Source organism: Crocodylus porosus, unplaced genomic scaffold (genome assembly GCF_001723895.1).
Source record: "Crocodylus porosus isolate Cpor-Errol unplaced genomic scaffold, CroPor_comp1, whole genome shotgun sequence".
Taxonomy (NCBI): Eukaryota; Metazoa; Chordata; order Crocodylia; family Crocodylidae; genus Crocodylus; species Crocodylus porosus.
Window position 1 is genome coordinate 21,908,585 of NW_017728907.1, and position 12,076 is coordinate 21,920,660.

The window sequence follows — 12,076 nt, forward strand, 5'->3', positions numbered from 1 at the left end:
CAGCAGCACATATTGTGCCGTTGTTGTTTGCCCCCTGAGAAAAGCACATGCATGCTGGTCTGGATACATCCAGAGAGGTGAAACAACCTAAGTTTACAAAACAAATAGGTGGCAGATTAAAATTCAGAAATCTGACTCTTCTTCAGGTCCTTGTAATTACTAACTCGGAATTCCTTTGGTATATATATTTAAACTTGGTAGACAAATAAGCATTGATTCTAGATGCCTGTCAATATAATAAAGAGAGCACAGCTAACATATTATTCTCTGTTACAGTCCCTGTGAACCCCTTCATTCAAACCAGACCAGTTATGTCGACAGTTAGTACATTTTGGCAGAATCAATGTATTTCATCTGAACTTTCACTAAAAGCAAAAAAAATTGAGGATTAGGCTGAATGTGTAGGGGTGTTAACATATGACATGCTGCTGTTTGGTAGAAGTGGTAAACTGAAGTATACTTTTTGTTTTGTAATCTGGATTAATTGGCCAACACAACAAAAGGTGTTTACATTCTATGCACAGGTGCTTTTTTATTCTTAGTCAGAAAACTCCAAAATATTAAGGTGGCCAACTTTTAAAAAGCCTGTTCTAGGATTCAGAAAGCAATTTGGCTATACCCCCTGAATTTCCCAGTATCCTGGAAACTTATAGTACAGGGTGGGCAAAATACAGCCCTGTGAACTGGATCCGGCCTGTCAGTCAATTTCATCCAGCCAGTGGGCACCCACCAATTAACTGTACCCCACTTCCACCCTCATGCCTAGGAGGGCCCAGCCAACATGCAGCTTCTGGGCAGAGCTACTGCTGGCATTGCTGCATCCACCACAAGACCTGTTCAGCTTCTCTGGCATCCAGCGGCTCTTCCTCACCTCCCTCCTACAGCGGTTGCTCCAGGCAGCAGGTAGGGAAGTGGTGGGGGCACGGGAGGAGCTGCTGTGGGAGGGGAGCATGGGGCTGACGCTGGCAGGGGTGTAGAGCCCAAAACCCAGCCCTAGGGGGCCAGTGAGAGTGCAGAGCTTGGGTGGGCGGGGTGTGGGTGTAATGGAGGGTGGGGAGGTGTGAGGCCCCTCCTGCACACTCCACCCCATGGTGCACAGCCCCCACTGCCAGTATCAGCAGCAGCAGAAGATGGTGGTGGGGCCTCAGGCTGCCTGTTGGTGCACAGCTTCAGCTATTCTGGGAGCTGCATGTGGCAGCCAGGAGTGCAGCCAGGCTGACCCGTTTCTATTGTGCACCTGTATGCCACCAGGGGGAGCCCTGCACGATGAAACTCACTGCCTTCCTTGCTTGCTGCCACCTCTTGCAACTGCCGGGACTCCACCATGAAGCAGGGGGTGGGGCTCCCCACCACTTCCAGCAGAGTCCCGGGACTTGCATGTGGCAGCAGGCTCCATCATATAGGTATTTCCCTCAGTAGCACACAACTGGTGGGAGCTGCATGTGTTCTGCAGGGAGCTCACAGGATAGAGGTGGGCTAGCCTAGCTGTGCTCCTTGCTGCCACATGCAACTGCCAGAACTGCCCAGAGCCATGCGCTCCCGGCTGACAGAGCCTGCACAGGCCATAAACACCCTGAGGACCCTGAGTCTGGCAGGGCACTGATCGCTGATGGTGGGGGAAGGGATCCCTAGGAGTCGATTGCCGAGCCCAGAACCACCAATGGTGAAACCAGAAATGCACCTCCGTTGGCACTTCTGGTTTTCTGGCTGGTGCTTCCAGGGGGTGCATAACCAATCTCAAGGGGTGCACGTACACCCATGTGCATCCCCTATGCATCGCCAATGGCTGCTGCTGCCACTGTTGGAGGACTGTCCACCATGGGGGGGAGTGTGTGGGAGGGTTCCAAACCCCCCTATGCTCCCTCACACCCCACTAACCTCACACACCCTGCCTCACAACCCCCCCACAGCATACCCTACAGCCCCCCCCACACAGCCACACACTCCTCACAAACCCTACATCCATGCACACACACCTCACCACACCCCCCCCCAATCACACTCCCCCACACAATATGCATGAGTAAGACTTTATTTTTGAGCTATTATGCAGTCACCTCTACATCCAGTACGCAAGCACAAATCATGACAAAAATATTTTTTGTAATAAAATTAAAATATGTTATAGTAGGTGTTTGTCTTTTAGCACGTGCTTTGCTTTTTTTCTGGTTCCAAGATAACAACTCCCCCTCCCAAAAGGAGTACTTGCAGGGGCAAGGGGAGGGACTTCCAGCAGGAAAGGTCAGGGTTTAGGGGCAGGACTTCCACTCCCAAGATGGCGACCAGGGGGTGGGGCACCTGTCAAGGGGCAGTGCTACCGGTGTGGCCCTTGACAGCTCACCAAAACTCAGTAAGTGGCCCTCCAGCCAAAGTAATTGCCCACCCCTGTTACAGATAGAGCCATATTTTTTAATACAAAATATGTCATATCTGCCATTTACATTATTCTTCATTTCCTTATTAGCTTCCTTTTGTTCTTTTTGTTCCTCTCCATTTTTTGTCATTCATTTTTACTTGCTCCTTGCATTTCATAAAAACATCAGGATCAGTAAATGGCCAGTCTCTCTCTCTCTCTCTCAAATGTTAATTTTGCATACATTGGTGTTGTTGGCTAATTGTTATAATCAGGTATCTTAGCAGATATCTGCACAACTACACCCTCAGCATGAGGTAATTGGGTTATGCCATGCTTTGGATGAAAGCCTGTACAACTGTAGCACTTCTTGAGGGACATTACTAAGGCCTAGCTTGGTATCCAGTACCTGCCCTGGTTCCTTCCCTGCCTTGTCCCTTGTTCCCTGACTCTGATGTGGATCTTTGGCCCCTGACCTGCATTTCACTTTTCAGATTTAACTTTTGGCCAAAATTCTGAGCAGTACACTTGTTCCAGCTGTTGCACCAGACTACCCAGTTGTCATCTGTGACATTAACCACCTATACTGAGGTTGAAGCTTAAAGTATTGAGTCTCTAGTATGATTGAGGCAGGTGCAAGCTAAGGAAGTAGCTACTTGAAAAGGTTGCACTTGTTTCTCAAGGATCAGCTACACCTTCTTCTGCCTGTTTGTTCTTCATCACCACAGTATCTGAGATCACAACATTCGTGGAGATACAGAGCAACATATTTCAGCATGCTCACATATACTTAGGTTGGCAGAATGTAATTGTTATTTATTTTTTTAATTTTGATGGCTAAAAATGATGTTTGTTTATTTCAATTTCATTTCAATTTTTATCAATTTAAATTTTCAGGATTGCCTGAAATTAGAGGTGTGGGGAGCAGACAATTTAGTACTGACAGTATAATGCTAAAAGTTTTATAAAATCACATGTCAAAATATTAATAATAAGTAAATATCCATAAATCAATAAAGAATATCTGCTTTAAATCATTCTGTTCATTTAGTAATACATTTGTACCAGGCTGGAGCCTTTACTTTCATGGAGTGGAGCATAAGGGGAAGGGGCTGCAGGCTGGGGCACTTGGCTTGTCAAATGTCAGGGGGCATTGACTATCAGATATCAGGGGATTCCTGGCTGTCAAATGCCACTGAATTCCCTGAGTCCCTCACTGTGCTGGGAGGCAGTGGCTGCCCAACCTGAGGTATACCTGCACACCTTGTCCTGAGCACTTGGGGGCTGGGTCAGGCTCAGCAGGAACTTGGCACTTGATGCCCCACTGGTACCTGGGCAGAGCAAGTGGCCAGTGGCACCAGGCTCCCAACTGCCAACAACTTTGCCAGTGGGCAATGAACCCTACAACAGCATCCCCTCCCCTACCTCACACCATGCCCTTCTACCCCCTAAGCAAGACCCTCAGCTCCTGCCGCAGCTGCCCAAGCTGCCACCAGGGGAGCAGTGTGCAGGTGGCACAGCCAGTAGGGCTATATGAAGCTTCAACCCCTGATTCAATTCAGTGGAGATTTGGCCCAATTCAGTGGCCAAATCTCCAAATTCGAATCAAATCAGAGGACCTTTTAATCTCTCCGAATCAAATTGGAACCCTCTGAATTGATCTGGAGAGATTCGGAAAGATTCAGCAATTCAGACATAGACACAGCTTTAAATGTTTTTTCTATATACCTCTAAGTAGCAGGCAGCTTGTGAACACTGTGATGCTGGGGCGCATGGAGTGTCCCACAGGAGCATAGGGGGCTCCCCAGTGTACTTGGCAGCAGACCCAAGAGTGGACCAGAAGCACTTCCAGTCCACTTCCGGGTTCACTAGGGAGTGTGTGGGTCCCCCCCCCTTCTCAGCTTGGCAGCTGGTGCCTCCTCCATCTGGGGGGTCACCTGGGGTCTCTCCGTGACTGACTGCTGAGCCAAGGAGGTGGGGGGGGGGCCCAGTGCGTTCCCCGGGGGACCTGGAAGTGGACTGGAAGTCCTTCTGGTCCACTTCTGGGTCTGCTGCTGAGCATGCTTGGGACACCCCGCCCCACACTCCTGTGGGATGCTCCATCTGCCCCATCAAAGCAGCGTTCACAAGCCGTGCTGGTACTTCAAGGTATGTAGAAAAAACTTTTAAAGCTGTGTCTGTGTCCGAATCACTGATTCTCTGAATCAGCATTGAATCTTCAGATTTGGATTCGACCGAATCAAATCAGGGACAGTGATCCCAATCAACTAATCGAATCACTGTCCCTGATTTGGGCCGAATCTGAATCCAAATCGAATAGGGCCCACTTTGCACACCCCTAAGAGCCAGGGTTCCCCCAACCCTGCCTGCAGCACCTGCCATTTGTGCATGTAAGTGTGTGCATACATGAGTGCATTCATACAGTGCCATCTGTCCCGGATTTCCTTACCCCCATCACAGATTTTTTTTGTTACATCCTCTTTCTATACATTTTGATTATTAGTAATGGAAATATTTTTCTGTATGTTTGTGAGTGTGAGGTGAAATCAACATTTATCTATGTTTAGCTACAAAAAACAAAGCCTGCTCTCACGCCACTCCCATGAGGCAGCAGCATGGTGTGGCAAAGCGCCATCCCTGCTCACCCCCATCTACCCCCTAGGATCTTTCAAAGTAACCCTAGGAGTATGTGTACCCCCAGTTGACAACCCCTGCTTTAATGTGTTATGTGGAGATAAGATCAGACAAATGCTTTGGATCGTCTGTGAAGGTCCCTTTTAGTAAGGCCTGCTACGAGCTCAGGGTCTGCCACTTCTAGGAATTACTATAGTGGAAAGTGCAAGGAGCTTCACTCTTTTTGTAGCTGTGCATGGATCAAGTATAACTGCACCCTGCAGCAACTTCCCCCCTTTTCAAGGCAGTGACTAGCCTAAAAAAAAGCGGAAAATGGTTGAAATAGCTAAACAGCTATAGGAGAAGAGTCGTTGACTCATCTTTTCCTTCCCCTTCCCTTTCCTTTCCTTTCCTTCCCTTCCCCCTCCTCCTCCTCATGTCCTGCTTGAGATTGGTGACGACAGGTATTTAGCAGAACGCGCAGATTCCTTAGAATCTGACAGGGCTGTGATGTGCTCTTCTGCTATGGCAATTATGGCAGTTGGAGAGTATGCTTCACTATCATAAATGCTGACACATGGCAGAGATCACGTATGCTGCCCATAAACTTGAGGCACACTTAGTAGTGGATCCAAGAACAGGTAAGGGGGGAGTGCACCCCCCCCTACACACACACTTTCGCTGTGCCATGCACGTGCAGTGAGTTGTGAGTCCACTGCCTCATTAGTGCAGGCTGCTGGAGCTCCACAGGAAAAATGAGCTCTGAGCTCACTAGCTGATTGGGGTGGGGTCTGGCTAGGGCCACCACCCAGACCTTGGAGCCCAGATGGTGAATTCTGCTGGCATTTGCCCTTGCCCTTCCTCCTTCTTCCCACTGAACTCAGAAGCTGGGGAAAAGAAGGGACCAGAGTGGAGGTGGCAGCACTCAGGGAGGAGAGTGTTTCAACAACTGCACTGTTGCACCCCCTCTGGATCCACTCCCGGGCACACTGCTTTCTAAACCTGTCACTGGCTTAGGACAGTTCCAGAATCACAATCACTTCCACAGAATCTCGTGTGTAAAGTGTTTACATGGTTTTAAGAATGCTCCGAGGAAGGATGGAAGAAAATACAAATCAAGACTTTGCTGAAAATTTAGTTCTGGCCTTAAAGATACAGCTGCTCCAGTGGCATCATAATATACCTGTATTTTTAATGCCAAAACTCATACAAGTTCAAACACTTTCCCTTCAGCGTAAAGGACATGTCATTACTGAAATATTCATTTTGAGGAAGCAATCAGGGAAGGTGAGCCATTGTAGCATTATGTAATGCCATGGATGTGGGAACACTAGATAATAGCAAACTTTCAAGAATGCATGTCGATGATGCAGTTTTAATTTTTGTGATGGAGGCTGTTTCTCATTCAATGCAAAATTTGTTTTATAGCAAGAAAATACTGTGGGATGAATAAGGATTTGCCTTCTCTTGTAGTTGAGTAGTGAGTTTTTACACCATTACTAGGTTTTAGTGTTCCACATGATCTGTTGACATCAGTGAATTAGATTCAGTGAGTTGTTTGGCCCTAGTGGTATTCAATATTGTACTTGTCTATTCTTTTTGTTTGGTCATTGATCCTTTATGTCACCATGTATCTGACTGAAGAGTTTTGGTCTTTTCTCTTGTTTAAACAAACACACACAACTGAACCTCAGTTTGAGTATCAGAATGATATTTTGAACAGAAATACCGAGAGAAAGAAAGGACTGATATATTTGTGTCATCACAAGATAAAATAAGACACTCGGTATCAGCAATATACACAAATCTCTAAAGATAAGGAAGGGAGATGCTAACTAGTGGCTAAATGCTGACTATATTCAGAAGGGCTGAAGATGTGGAAGAACCATACTCATTTCCACAAGCGGCAGATCAGCTAAGCTAGTAGGCAGTGGAAGACTGATAGTTAATTAGGCAACACATAATGCTAAGCGATTTTTCTAGTTTTTGAGAGTTCTGTAGGCATCTATCTACCTGACAGGAAATCTTCTGTCACTACAGAATGAAAATCATGTTGATATGTTGGCTTGAGAAGGTGGCTTGAGAAAAGACCATATTGTCACACATGATATCTAAAACAAATCACTCACTGCATTCTTAAATCTCCCCCCAAATATTTGTCACAGGCTGTAAACATTGTTTGATTAAAGCTAAAAGAATGGGAATAAATACAAAAAGATATCAATGTCATCATCTAGTAAAGAAATGGAGTCAAAGCTTGTTGACAGATTTTACTATATTTTGTCATTTGTCTTAAATTTCCAAGGTTATTTGAAATTGCTAAGACTAAGGGGAAAGCCACATATATTAGGGCCCTGTTCTACAGACTATTTACATATCTATATTTCACTTAGCAAACAACATTTCCAAAAATGATACATCTTTACAAACCTGAGATTAGCTGTTTTCAGCATCATTATGTTATAATTCCTTTAGAATTAAAGGAGTTGACCCAAATTGTCTTTGCCATATCATTAATACATATACAAGCCAATCTTTAGTCTAATGTGAAAGTGTGCCTGAAATACTGTATCTGACTTCAGCGAGGCAGATTTAAAAATAAAGTAATTTGTAAATTCCTGATTCCCTAATTTTTGTATTAGGGCATTAGGCCTTCATATAAAAATACTTAACCCCAAAACTGTGATATTAGGAGGAAAGGAATCCCTGCTCATACCGTTAAAATCTGTGTTAGTATTTGCTGCTCAAATTTGGACTGCTGAATACCAAATTGTAAAAAAATAAGTTAGAAACATCCACCTGTAAAACAAACAACTGAGAAACATAAGCTGCTTCTCCTGTGTGCACAGTTGAGTGAATGCATCAACAGTGTTTTTCATTGATTTCATAGTTTCATAGTTTCTAGGGTCGGAAGGGACTTGAGCAGATCATCTAGTCCAACCCCCCGCCATGGCAGGAAAGAATACTGGGATCAAATGACCCCAGCAAGATGTTCATCCAACCTCCTCTTAAACACCCCCAGGGTAGGGGCCAGCACCACTTCTCTTGGAAGCTGGTTCCAGACCCTAGCCGCCCTGACTGTGAAGTAGCGCCTCCTGATATCTAACCTAAACCTACCCTCTGCCAGCTTGTGACCGTTATTCCTGGTCACTCCTGGCGGTGCTCGGGGGAACAGTGACTCCCCCAATGCCTGCTGATCCCCCCTGACTAGTTTATAACAGGCCACAAGATCCCCCCTCAGCCTTCTCTTTTGGAGGCTGAACAGGTTCAGGTCCTGCAGCCTGTCCTCATAGGGCCTGCCCGGCTGCCCCCTGATCATGTGAGTGGCCCTCCTCTGGACCCTCTCCATGCTGTCGACATCCCTCTTGAAGTGCGGCGCCCAGAACTGGACACAGTACTCCAGCTGCGGCCTGACCAGTGCCGCATAGAGGGGGAGGATCACCTCTTTGGACCTTTGGACTCAATTCCAATTTGTGGCTAACTTTGCGTTTTTTAAGTTATTTTCAGTTGGTACTTTTGTTAGATGATTGAGATTGACCTGTGACTTCCAGGGTTCAAAATACTTAGGAATCAACTGACAATTTAGTTTTATTTTTGGATTTGTAGATTTTCTGGACTTGAAGAATTTTAGGGTCAATAAAAAAATGCAGCTCTGTGATTAATTCAGCAGTGTCCATAGCATTGCTCAGTAGTCCTCGCATAATTGTTGCCTGAATAGAAACATTCTTAGATTTTGAATAGGAGTTTGTTATGTATGTGTTTCTCATTTCTTTCAGTCAGCAATATGGGTTTAAGAACTTTGAAAGGCCAGCGTAGACAGCTGCTAGTCAACTTAAAGGTTGACCCATAAGCCTTGTCTCCGTATTTATAGCAGTCCTGACTGACAGTGATTTACATGGACTTTTTTGACCACTTGAAATAGAGACTGTTCTATAGCAAGATAACTAAGACGTGATAGCTATCTTATTGAAAAATTGCAGTAGAAACTGAAGCTGTTTCCCAAGATAGGCCAGGTCAGAATTGCAACAGCCACCCGTAGTGATGTTGTCTAATCTCCTGTGTGGTGAAACTATAGTGCATTGTTTCCACTAGAATTTTACAACCAGATAACAAAGCCATACTGCTTTGGCTACTTGTGGCAGCTGGTGGTTATAGCTATCACTCAATTTTTAACTCTGGTCTGGTGCTGGTTGTATGCTGTGCTGGTTCTCATGCTGTATTCATAAGCCCAAAGTAGGTGCTGATGTCCTAACATGAGGGTTGTGGTTGCACCCCTGTCATATTTAATACCCACTAATGGACTTACACTGCATAAATTTGTCAAATCCCCTTTTGAACTTAAGTCCTTTCTGAACTCTGAAGTTATTCTATTGCTGTGTTATGCCTTTCTCCTTTTGAAGACTTACATTAACTGGGACTCATGTCTGGTAGTCTGTACCTGGTTCCTGCACACAGATGCCTTGTGCTTTTTTCCCTTTCTGTACATCAATGTATGACCAAGCACAAATTTGGCTTTAACTATTCATGTTGTATGAGACCAAAAAGGTATGTATAAAAAGTTGTAATAATCTGTTTCTTTCATTTAATAAGAAAATATTTTCAGCTGATACATGCATGGTGTTTCTTTGAAAAGCTGGTGCTTTGGCTGTATTAACTGCATGGATACAATATTGCCATGAATTCTTTACCATCTCATCCCTCCAAGTTCTAGTTTGCAGATATGAGGCGCTTGCTGTTGCAGTATAAACTTGGTTCAGAAAATATAATATTTTCTTCAGTGCTCACATCAATTCATATCTGATTAAGTAAAATTTCCAATGTACTAACCACACTGTTGAACAAATACCCTCTTTCTTCATAAAAGGAGACCTAGGTTTACACAAAAATAAACCTACCTTTGTCTGCATTCCTAAATCTGAAAAGGTACAGGGAGATCCCATGGTGATAACTGTCTCTTTGTTAGATGCTATAAATCAGGAACCAGTCTGTAGTCAAGTCTGGCTGAGCTAAGCCTCCAAGCAGTACAAAGATCTGGATTCAGAGAGGACAATGGCTAGGGGCAGGAGTTGATTAGAAACTGAAAAGAAGGGAGGAGAATGTACAGATTTTACCAATAATGTAAAATGTTGCTATTCTCTCTGATCATTTGCAGTGCTTGTATTTGTTTAACTTCCCTTGTGGTTTTGAGTAAGTCCCTTATCTTGTCTCTGTTTAAGTCTTATGGATTTGTGAAATGTGGATAATACTTAACTACCTCACCAAAGTTAGGTCAGGATTCCTTACAGAGAGGCAGTATTTAAGTTTGCAACTAAGGTCTCTTTGTAAGGCTGACTGGTTCCCAAGGTCAGCCCCTGTAAATAAGCATACAAAACAATCTTTTTTTTTTCAATCTAATCGACAACTAGTAAATAACTTCCAAATTTTGAGGCACTTGAGTTTTAATTATATGTAAAGCCTTCAAAATTGTTCATTTACATATATTTTTCAAACCAACTAACCCCGGGGTTTCAAGCTTACCCTGTGCCCTGCATGGTACCTGGACAGCAGGGCTCATTGTGGGCCAGATCTGCGGGGCAAGCAGGGGTGAGAGATGTCTGTGGTGGGGCAGCAGTGGAGGCCATCAGGCAAGCAGCCACAGACCAAGCAGCTGCTTGCTGTGACAGTGCCCTGACTCAATTCCTTGTTACCAACAGCAGTGTCCATTGGGGCCTCTGATTCTGTGGCAGGCCCTCCTTCCCTACTAGCCACGCCCTCTAATTCTTGGGCTGGCGAGTAGCCCACCGGCCATATGCTTAACACCCCTGATCTAACACATCTGTTTCTCCTTGTAGCTAGGTAACTAAGCACTTAATCCTACAAAAATACTATCATAAATAAATAATCAACACTGCTATCTGCAAAAGACAATTCTCAAACGAAGGGTAAGTAAAATTTGAAAGAAAGAAAACTGATCATTAAACTAGTCTCTCTTGTCCACCAAATAAGCCAATAAAGAAATTTAGCTGAGCCTGGCCCTCCACCCTCCAAGTACTCCCTTCTCCAGTCTCTTGGTAGCCCTCAGCTGTTTTCTCATCTTTAATTTCTATCCTTGTGAAATTACGCATTGAACTCAAATGCTCTTTTCCTTCTAATCGACTCCCCACTTTGAAAATCTAGTTCTTAAATACCAAAATATTTTACTTTCAGATAAACCTAATGTTCTCTCCATGCACATGTGACTTAGTTCTATGTGCCTTTATGAGAATTTGGGTTTTTTTTTAAAGTTATCTTGAAGTCTCAAAGTTCTGCACACTATTTAAAACAATTGAATAACAAATACAAAATATCAGGTTTTTGCTAAAAGATGACTCGGCTGGTTTCAGACAATTACAGTCTTTATACCACAAAACACATGTCTATTGCACAATAAACTAAACACTGAGATGTACCTGAATACCATAGTGAGAGGTGCATGAAATTAAACAGAATTGCTCATTACCATCAATAACAGGCAAAAAAAGAGGTTGGAACATTTAGGTGAGAATGTAGAGATGATAATCTGTGAATTGGAAAACACACCATGAATAGAGGAGGTTGTCTTGGCCTGCAGTGTTAGAAATGACCTACTGTATAAAGTTTGAAGTGATGGAAAAGTAAAATAAGGATCCTAGACTTCCAAACAACTGAACTTCAGCAGCATGGGTGATTCCTAAATGGTTAAGTAAGTTGCATGGATCAACTATCATATATTTTGACTTCAAAAAAGCCTTTGATCTGGTATCCCATGATCACCTCTTGGCAAAACTGGCCAATTGTGGCCTTGGGTCCACCATGATCCTCTGGCTGGGAAATTGGCTCTGTGGACGGGCCCAGAGGGTTGTAATTGATGGCAGTCACTCATCATGGTGTCCTGTGACCAGTGGGGTCCCTCAAGGCTCTGTCCTTGGACCCATATTGTTCAACATCTTCATTAATGTTGTGGACATTGGAGTCAGGAGTGGACTGTCCAAGTTCGCCGATGACACCAAACTTTGGGGCAAAGCATCCACACCAGAAGATAGGTGGGTGATCCAGGTTGACCTGGACAGGCTCAGTAAATGGGCGGACGAGAACCTGATGGTGTTTAACACC